Source organism: Microcaecilia unicolor, chromosome 8 (genome assembly GCF_901765095.1).
Source record: "Microcaecilia unicolor chromosome 8, aMicUni1.1, whole genome shotgun sequence".
Classification (NCBI taxonomy): domain Eukaryota; kingdom Metazoa; phylum Chordata; class Amphibia; order Gymnophiona; family Siphonopidae; genus Microcaecilia; species Microcaecilia unicolor.
This window is the reverse complement of record NC_044038.1, coordinates 123,442,838-123,459,963: the sequence shown is the minus strand read 5'-3', so window position 1 is coordinate 123,459,963 and position 17,126 is coordinate 123,442,838. Positions and strand designations below refer to the sequence as shown.

At 41.4% G+C, this 17,126-nt stretch overlaps 1 pseudogene; it reads left to right on the top strand.

Annotated features, from left to right (window-relative positions):
* The first annotated feature begins 476 nt into the window (after positions 1-476).
* On the top strand, positions 477-8,845 carry LOC115476817 (annotated as a pseudogene).
* Positions 8,846-17,126: the final 8,281 nt, after the last annotated feature.

The window sequence follows — 17,126 nt, the reverse complement described above, 5'->3', positions numbered from 1 at the left end:
CGTTTTTAACGCGCTTTGCCTACACGCCCAGAGCGGAGTCGCAAGAAACAAAATGGTGGAGCCCGGGAAACCGCCGACGCCACCAGGCTCAATGGAGCATCGCCTGCAAAGCAGTGACCCTGACCATGCCGGGGCATCAGCGTCTGTGTTGGAGCTACCATCAGAGCTGAAAAACTGGCTCCAGGAAATTAGCACCAATTTGCAATCGCTGCGCTCTGAAGTGGTGACGCTGGGGGCTGACATCCGGAGCAAAATTCGGGAGCTGGGCTTGAGGCTCGATTAGATGGAATCACAGCTGGAGAGTCATAGCGAGACCCTGGGGTCGATGGACCAGCAAATGACAGAGCTGCGCACTGCTCAGCAACAACAACTAGAAAAGCTGGAAGATTTGGAAATAGGGGCCAACGGAACAATCTGAGGTTCCGGGGCCTCCCAGAGACTCCCACTTACCAAAACTGTGAAGAAGTAGTCAAAAGATGGTGGCAGAGCTACTTGGAGCAGGTGGAACACCAATCAAAGAAGAGGAAATTCAGTTGGCAAGAGCACACAGAGCACTGGGCCCAGTGAGGAACAATGCACCGAAAGATATTATAGCATGCTTCACCAGCTACAAGCTCAAAGAGCAGGTGCTAAAAACGTCCCGCCCAAACTCAGGACTTCACCTGGGACTCGTATAAGATAGAAGTATACCAGGATTTGGCAGCGGCGGTGACCCTAAAGCGAAGAAGCGAGTTAAGACCATTCACAAGAGTGCTGCGAGAGTTAAACATTCAGCATCGCTGGCGGCACCTGTTTGCATGGTCTTTTACAAAAAAGGCAAACAACATCAGGTGCGATCACTGGCAGAAGCACGGGTGGTCTGCCCAGAAGTCGAGGTGGATAAAGATTGGCAGATATCAGCAGCACCCAAAGGAGGACACCACACTAATGCCCCACTGAAATGGAGACGAGTTGGGAAGGGACCGAAGCGACTACAACTGCAACAATCGGCGACGGGAATCACCTGAGAGCGGGAGCAGGGAAAAGAACCTGGTGTTTGGAAGCATGGGACTATGGTCATATATGGCCTATATAGAGGCCGAGAGAGTCTGAGACTGTTTGACTGGTTTGGTTAAGTATGTTGAAAGTTAATCCTTGGGGTATGCAGTAAGCGACCTATGATTCACTTTCTTTCTCACAAGGGGCCTAGTGGTATTCACTAGACACCATAATGACATAGGATATTTATTAGGGGAACAGAGGAAGGGGAGACATGTGGCTGAATGGGGGGAGAAAGGCACAGGGGATGGGAGGGAGTTTATGGGCCAGACACATACGAACAAACTACATGGCAGAGACGGCAGCAGGGGACAGAGGCGTATGAGACTAGAAATTAATACTAATGGCTAACATAAAATGGATGTCACTTAATATCAAAGAGGCTGAATATACCTCGGAAATGGCAATTGTTGTTCCGAGAGCTGAACCGCCTACAGGTGGACATAGCATTGATTCAAGAGACCCATCTCAAACATAAGTACGAGCAGTTATGCTCTCATAAAAATTATCCCACTATATACTTGCCTCATCATTTGGGGGAACTAAGAGCAAGGGAGTGCTAATAGCCTTACGAAACTCCAAGCCCTGGGAGGCAAAAAAGGTTAGTTAGGGATAAGGAGGGAAGGTGCATGCTCCTGATCTTATCTCTGGCGGGGCAATCATATACAGTGGTCAACATATATGGGCCCAACACAGGTCAGGGAGAATTCTACTTAGAACTTGATAGACTGCTTACTACACATGTGGAGGGCTCCCTTCTGAAAGGGGGAGACTTTAATGTTACGCTACAGCCAAATGTTGATAATTCCTCCATAAGAGCGCAGTACGCCAAGCAAAATAGATGCCAACTGCAGGAGATGATAGAGTGTTGGCATTTAACAGATCTTTGGTGTAGGGCCCACCCCACACACCGTCAATATACTTACTACTCAGCGGTCGCATAAGACCTCATTGAGAATAGACATGTGGTTAGGGGATGGGTCGACCCTAGGGCTAATTGACTCGCTTGAGATTTTACCATGGACCTGGTCAGACCACTCCTTAGTGCTTCTACATTGAAAAGCTGGGGGTTGGTCAAAATAAAGCGACCTTGGCGCCTAGATGATGCATTATTGTCCGACCCAGATAATGTCACCAAAATAGAAAAGCACATTTAAGGAATATATCCAGTTCAATGATAATGGCGAGGTTTCTCAGGTGATCCTTTGGGATGGTTTCAAGGCTGTTTTGCAAGGGCACCTTATAACTCTGAGGCGCATATTGTTGGAAACAACGGTCTGCCAATGGAGAACAAACTAAGGACAGACTTACAACACATAGAACATCAGGGATGGGGAGGGACACTCAAGCGTCCGCGGAGAGGGAGGCTCAAATCCGGGGGCTCAGGGACCAGATACCGGAGCTAGAACTGGCAGATATCTCCGAGCAGCTACAAAGGGTGCATCAGTCCCACTTCAAGTTTGGGAATAAAGCCAACCAGTTATTAGCATATACACTGAAACAACAAGCCGCCCGAAATGGGGTAGGAAGTTTAAGGGACGAAACAGGGGCAAGTGCGGTCGGAGGAGGAATACAAACGGTCGACCTTTCAGAATTTCTATGAGGCACTGTACTCCCAGGAGTCTCACAAATCCAGGAAGCCACAGCACACTATCTAGAAGAAGTAGACCTACCCCCCAGATATCTAGAGATGCTCAGAGGACACTCTTGGAGCCTATAGCATTGGAGGAAGTAGAACAGTCTATAAAGGAGCTAATCCCAGGCAAGACCCCAGGGCCTGATGGGTATACCAATACGTTATATAAACTGTTTGGCAACTTCGTGGCCCCTTTATGCTGAAGGTATTAATTCACTAGAGGCCGAAGCGGGGTACCCACCGACGTGGAATTAGCCACTATAGCGATAATACCAAACCAGGGAAAGACCCACTGCAATGCAGCTCATACAGGCCCATATCCTTGCTGGAGTAGATTATAAGATCTTCACTAAGATACTGGCAACTAGGTACAAAAGTGCCTGCCAGAATTAATACATGAAGATCAAGCGGGTTTCATACAGGACAGACTTTTGATAATATCAGAAGGGCGCTCTTCATGGTACAAAATGCACAGCTTAGTGAGACCCAACTATGCATTCTGTCATTTAGGTTGATTTATTTATTTATTTATTTATTTATTGCATTTGTACCCCCACATTATCCCACCTTTTTGCAGGCTCAATATGGCTTTCAGGATGTTAATATGATATAGTCATTACATGAAATTAGATACAGTCGATAATACGCGAAGGTAGAAGAGGATTTGGATGGGAGATATTGGGTAAGATCATGTGAGAGGTGTTTTACAGCACATGGGTGATATAAGGAGTGGGTTTGTTTCATGAGGATGTCTTTTGTAGGCCTCTATAAAGAACCGCAAGCAGTGGTGTGCTGGAGCCGGCTCGCACCAGCTCTGCAGAGCCGGTTGTTACTTTTTGAAGTTTTTTGCGAGCCGGTTGTTAAGCCATCAGCAGGGACTTTTTTTTCTCCACACATTGCTTCGGAAGGCTGGAGGAACGCATCACGCATGCCCAAACACCCCAGCTGTCATCTGATATTGGTGCATGCATGGTCTGTGTCAGCCCCTGCCTCCTCGTGCAGCACTGGTAAGGTAGGCAAGAGGTGGTCATGTAGCGCTCCTGCAGCTCAGCGATTGTGTAGCTTCCTGGCTGTCTGGTAAGAATTTTACACTTGTTGCTGGGCCCGTTGTTGGGGAGAGGGAGGAGGTAGGACAATGGAGCATTGTCCCCCCGTGGCCCGCCGCCGCCCCCCCCAAAAAACACCTGCACTGTCGTGTTCTAATTCTCTCCTCTCCGGCCCTGCCCTTCCCCTGCACTGCCAAGAACCGAAACTTTTTGCCGCCTCCCTCCCTCGCTTGTCGTCGTCGTCCTCCTACCGCCGTAGAACAGGATCGGATAGTCTCTCTCTCCCCTGCCTTCCCGCTGCACTGCCCATGAACGGAAAATCGGCATCGACTCCCGCCTCCCTCCTCCCTCCCTCGCATGTCGTCGTCGTCCTCCGCAAAAGATCCCTCTCTCTCCCCTGCCCTTCCCGCTGCACTGCCATGCGTTGAACTTTCCCCTCCCCTCTTCTTGCATCGCCGCTCCCTCCCCCCCTTGCATGATGTCGTCGTCATCGTCCGTCCTCCTACCGGTAGAACAGGATCAGATCATGCCAGAGTCGGGGTCCTTCTGCTGCCATGTCCCGCCTATGGTCTACTCTGATTCAACTTACTTGCTGTTTCCGCCATAGGCGGGACGCGGCAGTCAAAGCGGACACTGTAGGGAGCTGGGACCAAGGAAGTGAAATTGAGCCTGCTGCACTGCCTATCTACTCAACGGTAAGGAAGCAGTTTGATAAAAATCTCTGTTTTCACTGCCCCAGCTGTCATCTCCTCCTCTAGACAGTCTGCTGCTGCACCAAAGGAAGCAAACTATGAGCTGCTGCATCCACGTTGTCATTCTTTATTGCCCATCTTCTGTAACAACTCTAAAGCTGTTTCATTTTGGATAGGTAGTAGTGTCTTAAAAAATAGAGGTCAAAGTTTTTTTTTTTTTTTTACTTATTGAACAGCTTTTTAACTTTATTTGAAAGCTTCCCATTATAAATTTCATGAAATAACAATCAAATATCCAGTAACACGCATCTTTAAAATTATTATAGCTGGTAGAAACAGCAATTTTAAACTCTGTATTTTGTGCTCATTTTTCTACACTATAAAAATAAATAAATACACTGTCTACAATACAGATGGCCAAATTTCAGTGGGGATATCCTGTTTACTGATGGGTTCATCTTCTGCTGTTGTGTAATCTACCATGGGAAGCCTGGTATTACAAAGTGATGGAATATATTGAAATTAAATGGAAGTAGAATTAAACTCTCCTTTCATTTGGGTCACACATGGACTCAGATCTCTATCTGTTTTGTAGAAGTTTACCTTTTAGATACACAAATGGATTATTCTGTTTTGAACATGTTTCAGGGGGAAGTGGTTTTATTAGTCAAAATAAATATTTTGTTTCATGCAGATTTCTTTTGTTCTACATAAATGCGCTATATAAGCCCCTAATGCAGCCAATATTGGTTTTCTTATATTTTGTTCTTGTGATAACTTAATAGTAATGAAATCTGGAGTGTCCCCAGGTAGGTACATAAACCAAAAGCTGCCTGAACTGACTGCCTGTTAGAAGGAAAAACGGCCTCAAAGAGCTCACTGATATGGTATATATCTACGGAGGTGAATCGGATCACACAGATCCTCTCTTCATCATCAGAATGTAAAAAAACCTTCAAAACTGGAGTATAAACCACAGAAAACATGTGGCAAAACATACAATAATTATGCAACATCAAATGAACTCCAGATTGGCCTGAGCTATAAACGTCTGGCTAAGCAATTGGTAGATAATGTGCTTAAATACAAAACCAGCACTTATCTTAGATAATTAGTACACCAGGCTTGTCCTGTGCCTGTGTCTGCTGAATGAGTCCATGTGCACCAATGCACTGTCTGCTGCTGTGGCAGTTTAAATCATCTCACCCAAGCCTTGGCCTGGCTTGGGGTGAGATGATTTAAACTGATCCGATTCCCCTCCGTAGATATATACCATATCAGTGAGCTCTTTGAGGCCATTTTTCCTTCTAACAGTCGGTCAGTTCAGGCAGCTTTTGGTTTATGTACACTACCTGGGGACACTCCAGATTTCATTACTATTTTCTAGCGAGGTTATTTGAGTTAGTCTCACTGGACCGAACTTGCTTTCCTGTGCCATCACTATCCAGCAGGAAGGCAGTGTCTTAAAGAAGGAGGATAAAGGATTAAAAAAAAAAACATTTAGCAGACATTATTCAAGGAAGTCGGCTTACATTTGAAATACCGTGAGACAGAATAATAGAATTCAGTTATATCATGGGAACAAATAGATGGATATGTCTGAAACATTTGAGATTAGCATATATATGATACATACCCAACTGAGCATTTAAAAGTTTGTCCTTTAATGATACCATATGTTCAGAAAGCCATAGCCATTTAGTATAGGTAGTTATTCAAAGATTATCACATATTCATACACCAGACAGGCATCCATCACATCACATTGCAAAAGAAAACAATTCTACAGAGTACATCCAAAATTTAATTTTTATTTCCTTATTTCTTTCTTCCAAATTCCAGACAGCACATGTACAGATCAGTAGGAGGACCCAAAGCACTCCAAAACAAGTAAAGTCAGAAACAACACCGTTTATTGTTCAACCACCCTTAGGATTTACCTTGGGTTTAAAAAGCAAAACCATGTGCATATCCTTTGTACCAATAATGTATAATAAAGTTACATTATCAGCTCCAGCCTCAGTCAACTCAAATCTGGAAGGAAGTTTATTTGAAAAGTAGTTTGATGTGTGTTAAGTAAAATCCAATTACACGTTTGCTACAATTAAATATTCTTTAGCAAAGATATATTAGCAACCATTTAAATTTTGTATCCTCTATTTTGGCTCCACAAAAATAGTAACCCTACGTAGGTTGTTTTACCTTATTTATTCTACTATAAATAAATTTATAAATTAAATGTAACAAATTATTTTCAGATTGTGATCCCTAAAATGCGGAGGAAACGACAGAGTGATCTATTAAGTTATTTAAAAGTGAAGAACATGCGGACAGATACTGAAATGATGGGATCGAAAGTCATTGTAGAGAGAAGCCAGCAGAAACAAATGCTAAATCTGTGAACAACCAGTTATTGAAGAAACCCATCATGTTCATCAAAAGAAAAAACAGATAATCTTGCATTTCCAGATTGTTGGACTGAGAAACAATTATCTATGTTTACAAAGCAGTACGAATGGCTTGACATAAAAGAAAGTAAATTTGGATGTAAGGATTGTTCGAAAGTTCAGCATTTAGGGGTGTCAGCAGGAAAGCATGTCCATGTGTCCAAGGAATGGAGTGCATATTTAGTAACCCCAAATGGCAATAATAAAACCACTAGGCAAGCTTCTATATGGAAAAAAATTAGGGAACATGACGTTTCTAAATCTCATGCTAAAATTCAAGATTTGTTAAAGAATCAGCTAATGACTCAATTTCCAGTTTAGTGCATAAACTAAATAATAAAAACATTGAGGTACTGTAAAAGTTTTTAATACTATTTACAGTTTAGTAAAACGTAATAGGCCTCAGTCTGATATAGAAGGGCAATTGAATTACAAGAGAAAAATGGAGTTGATGTAGGCAATTGTTTGCATACACATTACAGTGCAACAAGAATAGCAGAACACATTGCAAATGAAATTAAGATGAAAATATTTAAGAATATTATAGCAGAGAATGCCCAAAATTTGTATCATAATTGATGAGGCATCTACAGTTTCAAAGAAAAGCACCCCAGTGATTTATCTCCAATGTGCAATTCAATCGGCCCCTGCACCTGTAATGGTATTTGTTGATTTAAAAGAATTGGTATCAACCACAGCAGAGAACATTTTAAACACATTATTGTCTACATTAAATGACTATGGCTTTGATATTGAATATTTGAAAGCAAACTTGATTCGTTTTGTTCTGATGGTGCTAATACAATGCTGGGAAGAAAGTCTGGAGTAGCTGCAAAGTTGTTAGCAAAATTTCCTAAAATCATCATTTGGCACTGTTAAATCATCGATTGCAACTATCACTTGACGATTCAATATCTGAAATAAAGCAAGTAAATCATTTTAAAATATTTTTAGATAAAATATATTCCATTTATCACCAATCTAATAAAAATCAAACTGAGCTACAAGCTATAGCTAAAGAACTTGAAATTATTAAAATTGGTCGAGTACTAGGGCCAAGATGGGCAGCATGTAGTTTACGAGCTGCTACTGCTGTGTGGCGTGCATATCCTGCATTATATGTGCATTTTCCCCATTCTTCTGCTTATTCTGGTTTGGCAAAGAGATTGGCTAACCATAAATTTCTTGCAAGACCTTGCTTTAATGATTGATATTCTGAGGAATTTTCATTACTTTCAACTGCATTGCAGTCAAGATCAACTAACATCCAAAAAGCACACAAATTGATCAAATGTACCATAAGAGCTTTAGAAAATTTAAGGATTGGTGCTGGAAAGCATGAATCTCAAATTGAGGATTTGATTAAGTCAGAAAAGTTTAAGATATTCCATTTACTAAAAGTAGTAAATTCATTGCTCTTCCAAGGAATGTGTTATTAGAAAATGTAATTCAACACATGAACTTGCGTCTTTTACCAGACAGAAACAATGATGAAAGCATTGTTAATATTGACTGTTTTGATGTGCTAGAACCATCTACTTGGCCTTATGAAGAATTAACTTCACCATGGATAGCTGGTGAAGAGAAATTGTGTCATTTAATGAAATTTAAAGTATGACATTGACTTGAATGATTTTCGAGATTTTGTAGACAGTAATCTAGAATCAAAAGATGTTCCAGTTCCTTCAACTATCCAGGAAGCTAGAAAAATAGCTAGCACTATTGCAGTCAGTAGTGCTGAAGCTGAAAGAGGTTTCAGTTTAATGAATGTAGTTTGTACGAGGGTGAGAAATAGTCTGACAGTAATCATATATCACATTTAATGTCAATAAATGATTGGGAAAAGAGTTAGCAGATTGGGATGCAACTCCATTTGTTAAATCTTGGATGAATAGCAAACATAGGTTGGCTACAGATACAAGAGTGCGGCAAAAATCAACCAAAGCATTGTGTGAAAATCAATTGGCCATTTGGAATTTACAGTAAAGAATATTGTATTTTTTTTATATTGTTTGTAAATTGGTTGCTACAGAAGTCCTTTGTACCAATAATGTATAATAAAATTACATGTTGTTAATACTTTACCAGCTAACTCTCTTCCTGGGAATAGCCAGCTCTGCAATTTGTGGTGTGTGAGAGGGGGGGGGGGGGGGGGCGCCGCGCAGAGGGGATGGGGGGGGGGGGGGCGCAGAGGTGGATGGAGGAGAGAGAGCCTGTTGTTAAAATTTACCAGCACACCACTGACCACAAGCCTCAGTGCGGGTAAAGGGGCACCTTTCTCAAGGAGGAAGTGGCCTAGTGGTTAGGGTGGTGGACCTTGGTCATGGGGAACTGAGGAACTGAGTTCGATTCCCAGCACAGGCAGCTCCTTATGACTCTGGCAAGTCACTTAACCCTCCATTGCCTGCCATGAGTGGGAAAGTATGGGGTACAAATGTAACAAAAAAAAAAAATCATTTAGGACTTCATAGAGGCATGTGCCAGGGGTGTGTTCTGTCCCCTCTGCTTTTCGCTCTAGGATGGAGCCTCTGGCCATGCAAATAAGAGACCACCCAGAAATTAGAAGGCTACGGTGGAGAGGGCTGGAAATGAAAAATCCTTTTATTGCGGATGACATTTTGCTAATACTAAAGGATCCCCTAGTGGCTTTCCCGAAATTGGGGGAGGTGATTCAGAATTATGGGGCAGTGTCTGGGTTTAAAATAAATTTTGACAAGTCCAAGGCCCTAGACATAAACATTACTGAAGGACAGTTACAGAAATTGCAGGCACTGTTCCCCTACCGCTGGGCCAAAAGTGTATTAAGTACTTTGGGGATAAATATTCCACGTAGGTAGATTAGCTCTTCATAACTAACTTTCCAGATAAACACAAGAATTGTTTCAATGAGATGGCGAGATGGAAGAGAGTCACCCTGTCCTGGATGGGGCGGATAAATGCAGTGAACATGGTACTTCTCCCCAAACTCTTATACTTATTTATGGCTCTACCTATAGCAATGCTGGAGGGTTATGTGTGGAGCTTGCAGAGGAAAGTGTTCGCATACATTTGGAGGAAAAAGACCGCCTCGGGTACGGAGAGAAGTAAGTATCAGCCTAGGGAGAGAGGTGGCGATGGGAGTCCCATGTTTGCAGACGGTACCATCAGGACGCACACCTGAGGAGCCTGTCGATATGGCTGCAAACGGAGAGAAAACTGGGTGGCAAACTGGAGCGAGGGTGGTGGGGGTCGGTCCCACTGAGGGTGGTACCGTGGATCCCAAAGCAGAAATTAGGGGAATTAATAAGGAGCAGTCCACCCCTACTGCGCTGGCCCTTGGAGGTTTGGAGTAAAATAAGAGAAAAGTTTTTCCCGGGACGCACATACTACACCCATATGTATCTTAGGTTTGCGCCTGAATTTGCACCAGGTCCACTGGATGAGGCATATAGAGAATGGGAAAAAATGGGACTGTGTGAGTTAGGCCAAATGTACGAACATGGGCAAGTGGTCTCATACGCAGAATTGCGCCAGGTGCATAGGCTCTCTCCTTTGCAGGCATTCCAATATCTCCAAGTGAAAGACTTCATTAAGTGTAAAGCGGAGGAATAACTAAATTTAGCAGAAACACGCCTGGAACAAGGAATGATGGGAGGTGGGAGCCGAGGGGGGAATTTCCAGGTTATATAAGGCGCTCGTATTTTATGACGACCCAGTGGCATATTACACAGCTGAATGGGAAGTGGCAATGGGGGGTGACTTATGAAATTGAACAATGGGACTCGGGCGTTTGGGTCTTTATTACAGGTCTCCACCTCTAGCGCCCTCATGGAAAATGGACACAAAATTCTCTATAGCTGGTATTACACACCTAGTTGACTGGTACAAATGTATAAGACGAGGTCAGGGCTATGCTGGAGAAACTGTGGAGCTCAGGGGAATATGGTTCACATTTGGTGGGAGTGTGATTGTGCGCAGCAGTTCTGGGTAGAAATTGTGACATTCTTGAACAAAATAGCAGCTGTGACATACCCAGTAAGATGGACAGCTGTTTACTACATTTTAAGCCGCAAGGAGTTAAACCAGATATTCACCGGTTTGCTACTCAAACTGTTTGTGGCTAGCAAGCTGATTATTGCGGCAGCCTGGAAAAAACCAACAATCCCAGGTTTGCAGAGAGTGCTGGCGAGACTAGATAATGTAAGACTGATGTAAAACTGACAGCTATCAGGAAAGGTACTCTGGCTCAGTATCATAAAGTGTGAGACATTTATGAAAAAGAACGACCATCACCATAGTGACTCTCTTCTTTAATCTAATGATGTATATCTCAGGGGTTGAGGGGGAGGGGGAGGATAATAGGGGGGAGGGAGGGTTCAGGGTTTAGATATAGATAAAGAAGGAATACTTAGATGTATTCTTTCATTCTTATTTTTGTGTGTTTTTGCTAATTCAAGATGTTAAAGACACAATGTTTAGTGATGTATAATGAACCAGCTTATTATCTTGATATATTTTGTACTTTATGGAAAAAAAAGTAAAATAAATGGTTTAAAAAAAAAGAAGTAGTTATGCTTTGGAGAGATAGATATTATGATATTCTCTATTTTATTCCCAATTCCTTTCCTAATAATTCATAGCATTCTATTTGATTTCTTGGCCGTCACCACATTTTGGCAGAGGATTTCAAGACAGTATCCATGACGATGCCTAGGTCCTATTTCCTAATGTAGAATTTTGCATCTTTTACCTATAATTTAGGTTGCTCTCCCTACATGCATTACTTCACACTTGTCCACACTGAATTTCATCTGCCATTTGGATGTCCGGTCTGTCTGTCTCACAGGATACTCTTGTAATTTCTTATAATCGTCTTGTGAATTAACAACTTTGAATAATGTTCTATCATCTGCAAATTTAATCACCTGGCCAGGATGAACAGACTAATGTGGAAATGCTATCAGAAATCAGGAAGGCTAACAAACTTGGGAACACAATAATAATGGGTGATTTCAATAACCCTGATAGTGACTGGGTAAATGTAACATCAGTTCATGCTAGTGAGATAAAATTCCTTGATGAAATCAACGACTGCTTTATGGAGCAGTTAGTTCAGGAGGGGGGGGGGGGGTGGAATTCTAGACCTAGTCCTTAGTGGAGTGCATGATCTGGTGCGGGAGGTAATGGTGCTGGGCCTGCTTGATAACAGTGATCATAATATGATCAGATTTGATATCAGCTCTGGAGTAAGTTCACACAGGAAATCCAATACATTAGCATTTAACTTTCAGAAAGAAGACTATGATAAAATAAGAACGGTCAAAAAAAAAGAAAACTTAGAGGAGCAGCTGAAAAGGTCAAAATTTACATTAAGCATGGATGCTGTTCAAAAATACCATTCTGGAAGCCCAGACCAGACATATTCCATTATTTATTTATTTGCAATAGCTTTCTCTAGCTGATGGGCAGAACAGAGAAGTGTACAGGCTAAAAACAGGAAAAAAGAAAGAACTCAAAAGGATGAAGGAAGGGCAAACGACAGCTAGCATGGTTAAAAAGCGAGGCGAAGGAAGCTATTAGAATTAAAACAAAATTCTTCTGAAAAATAGAAGAATCTCAATGAAAGTAATAGGAAACAGCATAAGGAATGGCAAGTCAAATGCAAAGTGTTGATAAGGAAGGCAAAGACAGACTTTGAAAAAAAGATTGTGCTGGAGGCAAAATGCGTGGAGGGGCATAATCAAACGCCCCGCCCAAGTTTTCATTAGGGTGTCCTCACAGGATGGCCCCGCAAAGGGGCGGGGAAACCCGTATTATCGAAACAAGATGGGCGTCCATCTTTCGTTTTGGTAATACAGTCAGGGACGCCCAAATCTCAACGTTTAGGTCGACCTTAGTGATGGTCGTCCACAGTTTTCAGCCATAATGGAAACCGAGGACGCCCCATCTCAAAAACGACCAAATCCAAGCCCTTTGGTCATGGAAGGAGCCAGAATTCGCAATGCACTGGTCCCCCTCACATGCCAGGACACCAACTGGGCACCCTAGAGGGAACTGCAATGGACTTCACACATTGCTCCCAGGTGCATAGCTCCCTTACCTTGGGTGCCGAGCCCCCCAACCCCAAAACCCACTCCCCATAAATGTACACCACTACCATAGCCCTAAGGTGTGAAGGGGGGGCACCTACATGTGGGTACAGTGGTTTTCGGGTGGGTTTTGGAGGGCTCACATTTACCACCACAAGTGTAACAGGAAGGGGGGGATGGGCCTGGGTCTGCCTGCCTGAAGTGCACTGCACCCACTAAAATGCTCCAGGAACCTGCATACTGCTGTCATGGAGCTGGGTATGACATTTGAGGCTGGCATAGAGGCTGGCAACAAATGTTTTTTAATAGTTTTTTGGGGTGGGAGGGGGTTGGTGACCACTGGTGAAGTAAGGGGAGGTCATCCCCTATTCCCTCCAGTGGTCATCTGGTCAGTTTGGGCACCTTTTAATGGCTTGGTCGCAAGAAAAAATGGACCAAGTAAAGTCAGCCAAGTGCTCGTCAGGGACGCCTTTCTTTTTTCCATTATCGGCCGAGGACGCCTATCTCTTAATCACGCCCCAGTCCTGCCTTCGCTATGGTGCCGACACCCCCCGTGAACTTTGGTTGTCCCCACAATGAAAAGCAGTTGAGGACGCCCAAAATCGGCTTTCGATTATGCTGATTTGAGCGACCCTGAGAGAAGGACGCCCATCTCCCGATTTGTGTCGGAAGATGGGCACCCTTCTCTTTCAAAAATAAGTCTGGTAGTAAAAACTTTTTTAGATGACCGAGGGGTAAAAGGGGCATTCAGGAAAGACAAGACCATAGCGGAGAGATTAAATGAATTCTTTTCTTCGGTCTTTACTGAGGAAGATGTGGGAGAGATACCGGTGCCAGAAATGGTATTCAATGCTGATAAGTCAGAAAAACTGAAACAAATCTCTGTAAATATGGAAGATGTAATGGAGCAATTTGACAAATTGAACAGTAGCAAATCGCTAAAATCAAGAATGGAGGATGGCCAATGTAACGCCGATTTTTAAAAAGGGTTCCAGAGTTTATCTGGGAAATTATAGACCGGTGAGGCTGATGTCAGTGCTGGGCAAAATGGTAGAGACTATTATAAAGAACAAAATTGCAGAGGCATATACATAAGCACGGATTAATGAGACAAAGCCAACATGGATTTAGCCAAGGGAAATCTTGTCTCACCAATCTGTTGCATTTGTTTGAAGGGATGAATAAGCATGTGGATAAAGGTGAGCTGGTTGATATTGTGTATCTGGATTTTCAAAAGGCATTTGACAAAGTACCTCATGAAAGACTCCTGATGAAATTAGAAAGTCATGGGATAGGAGGCAATGTCCATACGTGTTGTCATACTACAAAAGACCGAAGTTCCATCAAGCCCAGCATCCTGTTTCCAACAGTGGCTAATCCAGGTCACAAGTACCTGACAAGATCCCAAAACAGTACATTTTATGCTGCTTATTGCAGAAATAAGCCATGAATTTTCACAAGTCCATTTCAATAATGGCTTATGGCCCTTTCTTTTAGGAAGCTATCCAAACCTTTTTTAAACCCTGCTAAGCTAACTGCTTTTACTACACTCTGGCAATGAATACCAGAGTTTAATTACACGTTGAGTGAAAAAATATTTTCACGCTTCATTTTAAATTTACTACTTTGCTTCATTGTGTGCCCCCTAGTCCTAATATTTTTGATATAGTGGAATTAGAAAAGGTACAGAGAAGGACGACGAAAATGATAAAGGGGATGGGACAACCTCCCTATGAGGAAAGGCTAAAGTGGCTAGGGCTCTTGGAGAAGAGATAGCTGAGAGGAGACATGATAGAGGTTTATAAAATAAAGAGTGGCTGTGAATCACTTGTTTACTCTTTCCAAAAATACTAGGATGCATGAAATGAAGTTACTAATTAGTAAATTTAAAATCGAAACAGAGAAAATATTTCTTCACTAAACAGTTAAACTCTGAAATTCTTTGCCAGAGAATGTGGTAAAAGCAATTAGCTTAGCAAGGTTTGAAAAGGCATGAGTTTACTGTGTTAATCTGACATTGGATCAAGGTATGGGAGATACTGTTTGAACTCCAATTTCAAAACTTGTTCATTCAGAATTATCTCAGGTTGCCAATTTTAGACCAAATGCAAGTATACCTTTCTTTACCAAATTGGTTGAATTTGTGTTAAGTTCTCAAATATCTAAGTTCATGCAAAGAGTAAATTTACTTCATGAATCTCAACATGGCTTCAGGATATATCACAGTACAGAGACACTTTTATTATCTTTAACAACTGAAGTTAATCATATGTTAAGTAGAGGTAGATATATGGTATTACTACAATTTGATATATATCTGTTGCCTTTGACATGGTCAATCATAATAAGCTAATTGTTATATTATCAGAAGTAGGTTTCACTGCTACTGTGCTTCAATGGTTCAAATCTTTTTTGAAAAATAGACAATATTCGGTTATTAAGGATGGTTTATCTTCTTTTCCTTGGTGATCTCCCTGTGGAATTCCAGAGGGGTCTCCTATTTCTCTTCTGTTATATAATATCTATATGAACTCACTTGGAAATGTTAAATTGGAGACTTGTGTGAAACTCTTGTCATATACAGATGACTTTATTTTTTTTTGCTGATTCTGGTGGATTTATCCCAAAATATTACTTTCTCTAGAATCAACTACTATATGGAGAAAATTAGACACTGGTCCTTTTCTGTTATGTTTAAGTTAAATACAGATAAGACAAAAGTTCTTTGGTTCAGTGTAAATGTAGATAATATTCCCAGCTATATTATTTGTTCAGATGTTTCTGTTGATTATCAACAGAACAAGAGTTGTAGGGGATTGTTCTAGATTCTACATTAACAATGAATGTTCAGATTAAACCAAGACTACTACAACCAACACTAGAAATGCCAAAATATAAGTGAGGCTACTCACAATTAGTTGTGTCAATATTTTTCCTGTTTCTTTTTTATACTTTGTTATTACTTCAATTTCAGAGTGCCCTCAGTCAAAAAACCACTATTAAAGACAGTATATTTTCAATGCCTAGTGGTCTAGCATTTCTTTCATCGGGTCACTCTTATTTTGTTATGAAACTATAGTATCCATTGTCATTGGACTGCATTTTATGCTGAATACTATGCTATACTATACTATCGGAGTTTTCTATATCACTGTCATTCCCAAAGGATTCAGAGCAGTTTACATTTTTAAAACAACTCCAATAATAAAGAAGAAAGTGACAAAAAGTGTAACAACATAAAATATAAAAACAAAAGACAAATTTAAAACATACAAAGCTATAAAATAGAAACAAAAGTTATTGTTCAAACAAATAAGTCTTCAACAATTTCCTAAAAGAGAGATGCGTAGATACAGACCTCAATTCCAGAGAAGCTTATTCCATAATCTAGCCTCAACAAACAGGAAAGAGGCTTACATAAGTACATAAGTATTGCCATACTGGGACAGATCAAAGGTCCATCAAGCCCAGCATCCTGTTTCCAACAGTAGCCAATCCAGGTCACAAATACCTGGCAAGATCCCAAAAAACATTTTATGCTGCTTATCCTAGAAATAGTGAATTTTCCCCAAGTCCAATTAAATAATGGTCTAAAATAGATTTAAACCAAAACTATTTCAAAGAAAGAAAACCCAACTTCAGAGTTCTCAAGAAGCCCAAAGTCCTCTCTGCAGGTGGAAAAGTCAACTCAGTTAAACCCTTAGAGTTCAAGCCAAAGATTGACTTAAAAATCAAACATAGAATTTTAAAGTCAATCCATTTACTTATCATTAGCCAATAAAAATCTTGATAGATGAGACAGGCTATCAAACCGCTCAATCCAACTAATCAATCTAGTAGCTATATTCTGCATCAACTGCAGGTGCTTTAACTGCTTTACTGAAACACAAGAATAAAGTGAATTACAATAATCCAATTGTGGCAGCAAGACAGCTTGAGCAATAGATCTAAAATCATCTGAATACTGCACAACCACATAAGTCTTAGTTGACCAGGTATACCTGGCATTGAATAGCCAGGGATAATGCCAGAGGTGGACAAAAACACACTGACCACCAGCAGCTGAATATTTATCCACTTGTTTTTCAAAAGAAGCGCAAGATGTATGTGTTAAAAATAACTGCATACGTTGCACCTACTGTGTAGTGTGGATAGCCAAGAGAAAGAAAATAGCAAAGGTTCTTTTGAAAATCTAACGT